Below are 7,500 nucleotides of genomic sequence, written 5' to 3' on the forward strand. Positions count from 1 at the left end.
AGACTCCTTGGTCCGTGTTTCAAGACGGGTCGTGAAATTGTCCAAAGCTGAAGCGCCGCTGACGGGAGCGATTATTCCGCCCGAGAGCATCCCGAGCCAACAGCGGCGCGGGTCCGGGGCCGGGCCAGGTAGGTCCGTCATCCGGGAAGAACCGCGCGCGCTTGCCGGGAGCCCGAGCGCCCAAAGGGGCGAATCGACTCCTCCAGATATACCGCCGAGCAGCCAGCCAGGACACCGGGGCTCTGCCCAACAGACGCGAACCGAGGCCCGCGGAAGGACAGGCTGCGCACCCGGGCCGTAGGCCGGCACCCAGCGGGTCGCGACGTCCTACTAGGGGAGAAGTGCGGCCCACCGCACACCGGAACGGCCCCACCCCGCGGCGAGTGGAAAGGCAACCGGACACGACCCCGCCGCGGATTGCTCCGCGCGGGCGGCCGGCCCCATCTGCCGAGGGCGGGGGCCAGTGGCCGGATGGGCGTGAATCTCACCCGTTCGACCTTTCGGACTTCTCACGTTTACCCCAGAACGGTTTCACGTACTTTTGAACTCTCTCTTCAAAGTTCTTTTCAACTTTCCCTCACGGTACTTGTTCGCTATCGGTCTCGTGGTCATATTTAGTCTCAGATGGAGTTTACCACCCACTTGGAGCTGCACTCTCAAGCAACCCGACTCGAAGGAGAGGTCCCGCCGACGCTCGCACCGGCCGCTACGGGCCTGGCACCCTCTACGGGCCGTGGCCTCATTCAAGTTGGACTTGGGCTCGGCGCGAGGCGTCGGGGTAGTGGACCCTCCCAAACACCACATGCCACGACAGGCGGCAGCCTGCGGGGTTCGGTGCTGGACTCTTCCCTGTTCGCTCGCCGCTACTGGGGGAATCCTTGTTAGTTTCTTTTCCTCCGCTTAGTAATATGCTTAAATTCAGCGGGTAGTCTCGCCTGCTCTGAGGTCGTTGTACGAGGTGTCGCACGCCACACCGCCAGCCGGCTGTGCACGCTACCGAGAAAGTACCGGTATGCGAACCGCCAGGCGACGGGCGCGCATCGCACGTTTAAGGAGACGCGGCCGGCCACACAGGCGACCACGACACTCCCACGTCTCCGAAGCGGGACAAACGCCGCGCGCTTCAGTATACGTAGCCGACCCTCAGCCAGACGTGGCCCGGGAACGGAATCCATGGACCGCAATGTGCGTTCGAAACGTCGATGTTCATGTGTCCTGCAGTTCACATGTCGACGCGCAATTTGCTGCGTTCTTCATCGACCCACGAGCCGAGTGATCCACCGTCCTGGGTGATCTTTTCCTTTTCAGTCTCCCACTGTCTCTTTCAAGACAGTAGCATTTGCGGGACTGAGGCGTCTGACGGCCCCTGTTCCACTATTTTTTTGTGTCCAACGGCCTCACAGCCGATGGGCGTCGTACGGCTCCACACCGGAGCGGACAGGCACTCGGGCGAACGTCATTCAAAACCGGCGCCAGGCGCCAGGTACCGCAGGCCAGCCGCTCCAGAGCTTCAGCGCTCGTACCACACAACAACAACACTTCCGCTAGTTTTGAGAGGCACGCGTGGTTCCGCACGCGGCGCACGGCCACTGCCGTACAGGTAGCGTGTTGCGCGACACGACACGCACATCGAAAGACATGCAGTCTAGTCGGTAATGATCCTTCCGCAGGTTCACCTACGGAAACCTTGTTACGACTTTTACTTCCTCTAAATGATCAAGTTTGGTCATCTTTCCGGTAGCATCGGCAACGACAGAGTCGATGCCGCGTACCAGTCCGAAGACCTCACTAAATCATTCAATCGGTAGTAGCGACGGGCGGTGTGTACAAAGGGCAGGGACGTAATCAACGCGAGCTTATGACTCGCGCTTACTGGGAATTCCTCGTTCATGGGGAACAATTGCAAGCCCCAATCCCTAGCACGAAGGAGGTTCAGCGGGTTACCCCGACCTTTCGGCCTAGGAAGACACGCTGATTCCTTCAGTGTAGCGCGCGTGCGGCCCAGAACATCTAAGGGCATCACAGACCTGTTATTGCTCAATCTCGTGCGGCTAGAAGCCGCCTGTCCCTCTAAGAAGAAAAGTAATCGCTGACAGCACGAAGGATGTCACGCGACTAGTTAGCAGGCTAGAGTCTCGTTCGTTATCGGAATTAACCAGACAAATCGCTCCACCAACTAAGAACGGCCATGCACCACCACCCACCGAATCAAGAAAGAGCTATCAATCTGTCAATCCTTCCGGTGTCCGGGCCTGGTGAGGTTTCCCGTGTTGAGTCAAATTAAGCCGCAGGCTCCACTCCTGGTGGTGCCCTTCCGTCAATTCCTTTAAGTTTCAGCTTTGCAACCATACTTCCCCCGGAACCCAAAAGCTTTGGTTTCCCGGAGGCTGCCCGCCGAGTCATCGGAGGAACTGCGGCGGATCGCTGGCTGGCATCGTTTATGGTTAGAACTAGGGCGGTATCTGATCGCCTTCGAACCTCTAACTTTCGTTCTTGATTAATGAAAACATACTTGGCAAATGCTTTCGCTTCTGTTCGTCTTGCGACGATCCAAGAATTTCACCTCTAACGTCGCAATACGAATGCCCCCGCCTGTCCCTATTAATCATTACCTCGGGTTCCGAAAACCAACAAAATAGAACCGAGGTCCTATTCCATTATTCCATGCACACAGTATTCAGGCGGGCTTGCCTGCTTTAAGCACTCTAATTTGTTCAAAGTAAACGTGCCGGCCCACCGAGACACTCAACAAAGAGCACCCTGGTAGGATTTAAACGGGGTCCGCCTCGGGACGCGAAAGCACCCCTTCGGCTCGCCCCACCGGCAGGACGTCCCACGATACATGCCAGTTAAACACCGACGGGCGGTGAACCAACAGCGTGGGACACAAATCCAACTACGAGCTTTTTAACCGCAACAACTTTAATATACGCTATTGGAGCTGGAATTACCGCGGCTGCTGGCACCAGACTTGCCCTCCAATAGATACTCGTTAAAGGATTTAAAGTGTACTCATTCCGATTACGGGGCCTCGGATGAGTCCCGTATCGTTATTTTTCGTCACTACCTCCCCGTGCCGGGAGTGGGTAATTTGCGCGCCTGCTGCCTTCCTTGGATGTGGTAGCCGTTTCTCAGGCTCCCTCTCCGGAATCGAACCCTGATTCCCCGTTACCCGTTACAACCATGGTAGGCGCAGAACCTACCATCGACAGTTGATAAGGCAGACATTTGAAAGATGCGTCGCCGGTACGAGGACCGTGCGATCAGCCCAAAGTTATTCAGAGTCACCAAGGCAAACGGACCAGACAAGCCAATCCGATTGGTTTTGATCTAATAAAAGCGTCCCTTCCATCTCTGGTCGGGACTCTGTTTGCATGTATTAGCTCTAGAATTACCACAGTTATCCAAGTAACGTGGGTACGATCTAAGGAACCATAACTGATTTAATGAGCCATTCGCGGTTTCACCTTAATGCGGCTTGTACTGAGACATGCATGGCTTAATCTTTGAGACAAGCATAAGACTACTGGCAGGATCAACCAGGGAGCTGCGTCAACTAGAGCTGAGCAGCCGGCCGCCCGGGAGTGTGTCCCGGGGGCCCGCGCGAACACGCAAGCGTCCGCTCAATTATTCTGCAAACAGGAGGAGGCCGAGCTCCCCTGCACGATACACCTCGAAACCCTCTCAGGTCCCGGCGGCGCGCAGCGCCGTCCTAGGTACTTGGTCGGTTTCGAGAGAGGCGCAATCGCCCGGAGTTAGGCGAGTAGACGGTTTTAGTGCGAACACCCTTGCTCCCAACTGAGCTTGCCGCTGCCGACAGAGGCCCGGGAGCGTGCTGTCGTGGCATTGCCGGCGGGAGACAACACGCGCCACCTATGGTGACCGGCAGCTCCAACGCCAGCGCCACACAAGGGCAAAGCCCCACTTGGGTGCAGAAGCGAACTCTCCCAGCACAGCGCACGCGCCAACACGTCCGCACAACTGCGATACAAACCACCTGCGAGAACCGCTGGGGCGACCGAGCAGCAGACGGCGTCGCGGCGCCGAGTGCCAGGCGGCGGCGCATCCTCAACGCACACAGTCCTCAATCAGACCAGCACACTGCAGATGTCCACCGCGCTTCGCACCGGGCTCGGCTGAACCAACTTTGGCCGCCAGGCGCCGCGTGCAGGGTGCGCCGCAGCGTAGCTGCACCGCCTGCCGGGCCCGTCGGCTGGCGCTCCTGCCACTCGGCGCCCCCCACCAGCCGCCTGTTGCGCGTGCGCCCACGCAGCGCGCGGCCAACACGCCGGGCGGCCCCCCTTCACCGGCCGGGAACAGTCCCACCAAGCCACCGCCGCGTATCGCTTCATACCCACATGGACCTAGTCACGTGTGTGGATGTGGCGGGTACCGCTGAAACAACCGGTTAATAGCTGTACCGATCGTCGCCATCACAGATTCACCTCCAGCGTGAACAACCGCTCAACAACGGATTTCCAGTTCATTTGCGTATCTTGGGCAGTAAACGTAGATGTCCACCTACATTTGCGAATTCAACAATTCTTGCATGCCAGGATGTCATGTGTCACGACACGCTACATCAGACCACATACACACTGCGACATGTGCAGAAGAGAACACGTGGAAGGTGGCCCGCGCACGTATGCGATGTCCCTTCCGCGATCCACTGTCAACCGGCATCTGCGGCATGTCCCAGATATGGAACGCGGTCCACCAGGGTAGCACTTTGTGTGAGGCAATACGACAAAGTCGGAATACACGCGTCACTACATCAGACGGCTCACGCTGACCTGACCTGACCTGACCTGACCTGACCTGACTCACCGCACCACCACCCCCAGCGACCCAGGGTGACATACAATGCGTTCGTACGTTCCTCCCACACGCCTCTACGGCGTACCACAGTGCAACCTAGCTGTTATTGGGAGACGAGACAAGTAGCATCGAGCACAACATATGGAAATTGATATTCGACACCGTTGGGCACAGCCAGCGTACGGTCACACGTATCACACTACTTCACTCTGTACGTAACGACCGATGATCGGTACAGCGTGTGGGTTACGCGTACGACATCAGCGGACAATGGACACAGACCATACCACGACGTACACTGAGGGCGTCGACATCTGAATGCAACTGAACAGCTGCGAGGCTCATTTAACACTCAAACGCCAGACCGACCAGCTTGAGAGGACAGAGACACAAAGAGGGGGACAGAGGGGGGGGGGGGGGCGGCGATATAGTCCTATTGCAGTACAATTGACAGTGGATAGCGGGAATATGTGGAAAGTAAGCAACACTCGCAAGACATCTACATGAGGATAACAACGACACCAGAGATTCCGAGCAGTGAACTATGTTAGGCAAAGGGACAACGTGGGTTAGGTTAAGGGACAACGTGGGTTAGGTTAAGGGACAACGTGGGTTAGGTTAAGGGACAACGTGGGTTAGGTTAAGGGACAACGTGGGTTAGGTTAAGGGACAACGTGGGTTAGGTTAAGGGACAACGTGGGTTAGGTTAAGGGACAACGTGGGTTAGGTTAAGGGACAACGTGGGTTAGGTTAAGGGACAACGTGGGTTAGGTTAAGGGACAACGTGGGTTAGGTTAAGGGACAACGTGGGTTAGGTTAAGGGACAACGTGGGTTAGGTTAAGGGACAACGTGGGTTAGGTTAAGGGACAACGTGGGTTAGGTTAAGGGACAACGTGGGTTAGGTTAAGGGACAAATTGAGTTAGGTTAAGGGACAACGTGGGTTAGGTTAAGGGACAAATTGAGTTAGGTTAAGGGACAAATTGAGTTAGGTTAAGGGACAAATTGAGTTAGGTTAAGGGACAAATTGAGTTAGGTTAAGGGACAACGTGGGTTAGGTTAAGGGACAAATTGAGTTAGGTTAAGGGACAAATTGAGTTAGGTTAAGGGACAAATTGAGTTAGGTTAAGGGACAAATTGAGTTAGGTTAAGGGACAAATTGAGTTAGGTTAAGGGACAACTTGAGTTAGGTTAAGGGACAACTTGAGTTAGGTTAAGGGACAACTTGAGTTAGGTTAAGGGACAACTTGAGTTAGGTTAAGGGACAACTTGAGTTAGGTTAAGGGACAACTTGAGTTAGGTTAAGGGACAACTTGAGTTAGGTTAAGGGACAACTTGAGTTAGGTTAAGGGACAACTTGAGTTAGGTTAAGGGACAACTTGAGTTAGGTTAAGGGACAACTTGAGTTAGGTTAAGGGACAACTTGAGTTAGGTTAAGGGACAACTTGAGTTAGGTTAAGGGTCAACTTGAGTTAGGTTAAGGGACAACTTGAGTTAGGTTAAGGGACAACTTGAGTTAGGTTAAGGGACAACTTGAGTTAGGTTAAGGGACAACTTGAGTTAGGTTAAGGGTTAATGTGGTACAACCAGAGTTAGGTTAAGCGATAATGTGGTACAGCCACAGTTAGGTTAAGCGATAATGTGGTACAGCCACAGTTAGGTTAAGCGATAATGTGGTACAGCCACAGTTAGGTTAAGCGATAATGTGGTACAGCCACAGTTAGGTTAAGCGATAATGTGGTACAGCCACAGTTAGGTTAAGCGATAATGTGGTACAGCCACAGTTAGGTTAAGCGATAATGTGGTACAGCCACAGTTAGGTTAAGCGATAATGTGGTACAGCCACAGTTAGGTTAAGCGATAATGTGGTACAGCCACAGTTAGGTTAAGCGATAATGTGGTACAGCCACAGTTAGGTTAAGCGATAATGTGGTACAGCCACAGTTAGGTTAAGCGATAATGTGGTACAGCCACAGTTAGGTTAAGCGATAATGTGGTACAGCCACAGTTAGGTTAAGCGATAATGTGGTACAGCCACAGTTAGGTTAAGCGATAATGTGGTACAGCCACAGTTAGGTTAAGCGATAATGTGGTACAGCCACAGTTAGGTTAAGCGATAAAGTTGGTTACATTTGGTATTGTGTGGGAAGGGGGCAGAGAGAGGGGGGGGGTGGATAGTGGTGGCAGTACGCGGATGCCTGAGTCACCGTCAGATACGTCACGTCGGTTCGATGCTTGTAGCAAGAGGCTGGCGGGTCTGTGTCTCTCACTTCTGCAATTTTTCATGTGGTATAACACGAGGGCGGGGGGTGATATTTGGTGCCCCTCTGTGTAGGATGTGTGTTGGTTTATCTGAGCAATGGTAGTTGTCGGAGGAGTGGGGTATTGTGCTTTTATAGGTGGACCTACTGCTCTGGTTATCATAGTGTCGACGGTGCAATGTCGCAGAGAGGATGCACTCGACATTGTCGCATTCCAGATGTTTACGTATTGTGTGTCTCCGTTGCAGGCCGAGAGTGGTGCATGTTCGAGTGTCTGGCTGACGTGCGATTCACGTTGTGTGCCCAGTCTTACAGCACGTATAGGGACATTCGCATAAATCATCTATATGTGGCCTTGCATCATTTACTAAGCAGTGCCGTGAGACGACCGAACTATTAGGAAAGTACTGATGTACCGCATA

General features: G+C 54.0%; 3 non-coding genes across 3 annotated transcripts in view; all 3 read right to left on the reverse strand.

The window, feature by feature from the left end:
* The window catches only part of LOC126305415 (large subunit ribosomal RNA), a 4,222-nt gene extending 3,273 nt beyond the window's left edge, over positions 1-949 (reverse strand). The window contains exon 1 of the ribosomal RNA XR_007553473.1: positions 1-949. This exon is cut by the window's left edge and continues 3,273 nt beyond it. This is a non-coding gene — a ribosomal RNA (large subunit ribosomal RNA).
* Positions 950-1,137: 188 nt separating this feature from the next.
* On the reverse strand, positions 1,138-1,292 carry LOC126305311 (5.8S ribosomal RNA). Its single transcript, XR_007553378.1, has one exon. It is a non-coding gene; the product is annotated as a 5.8S ribosomal RNA (ribosomal RNA).
* Positions 1,293-1,653: 361 nt separating this feature from the next.
* LOC126305339 (small subunit ribosomal RNA) lies at positions 1,654-3,546 on the reverse strand. Its single transcript, XR_007553404.1, has one exon. It is a non-coding gene; the product is annotated as a small subunit ribosomal RNA (ribosomal RNA).
* Positions 3,547-7,500: the final 3,954 nt, after the last annotated feature.

Source organism: Schistocerca gregaria, unplaced genomic scaffold (assembly GCF_023897955.1).
Source record: "Schistocerca gregaria isolate iqSchGreg1 unplaced genomic scaffold, iqSchGreg1.2 ptg000310l, whole genome shotgun sequence".
Classification (NCBI taxonomy): domain Eukaryota; kingdom Metazoa; phylum Arthropoda; class Insecta; order Orthoptera; family Acrididae; genus Schistocerca; species Schistocerca gregaria.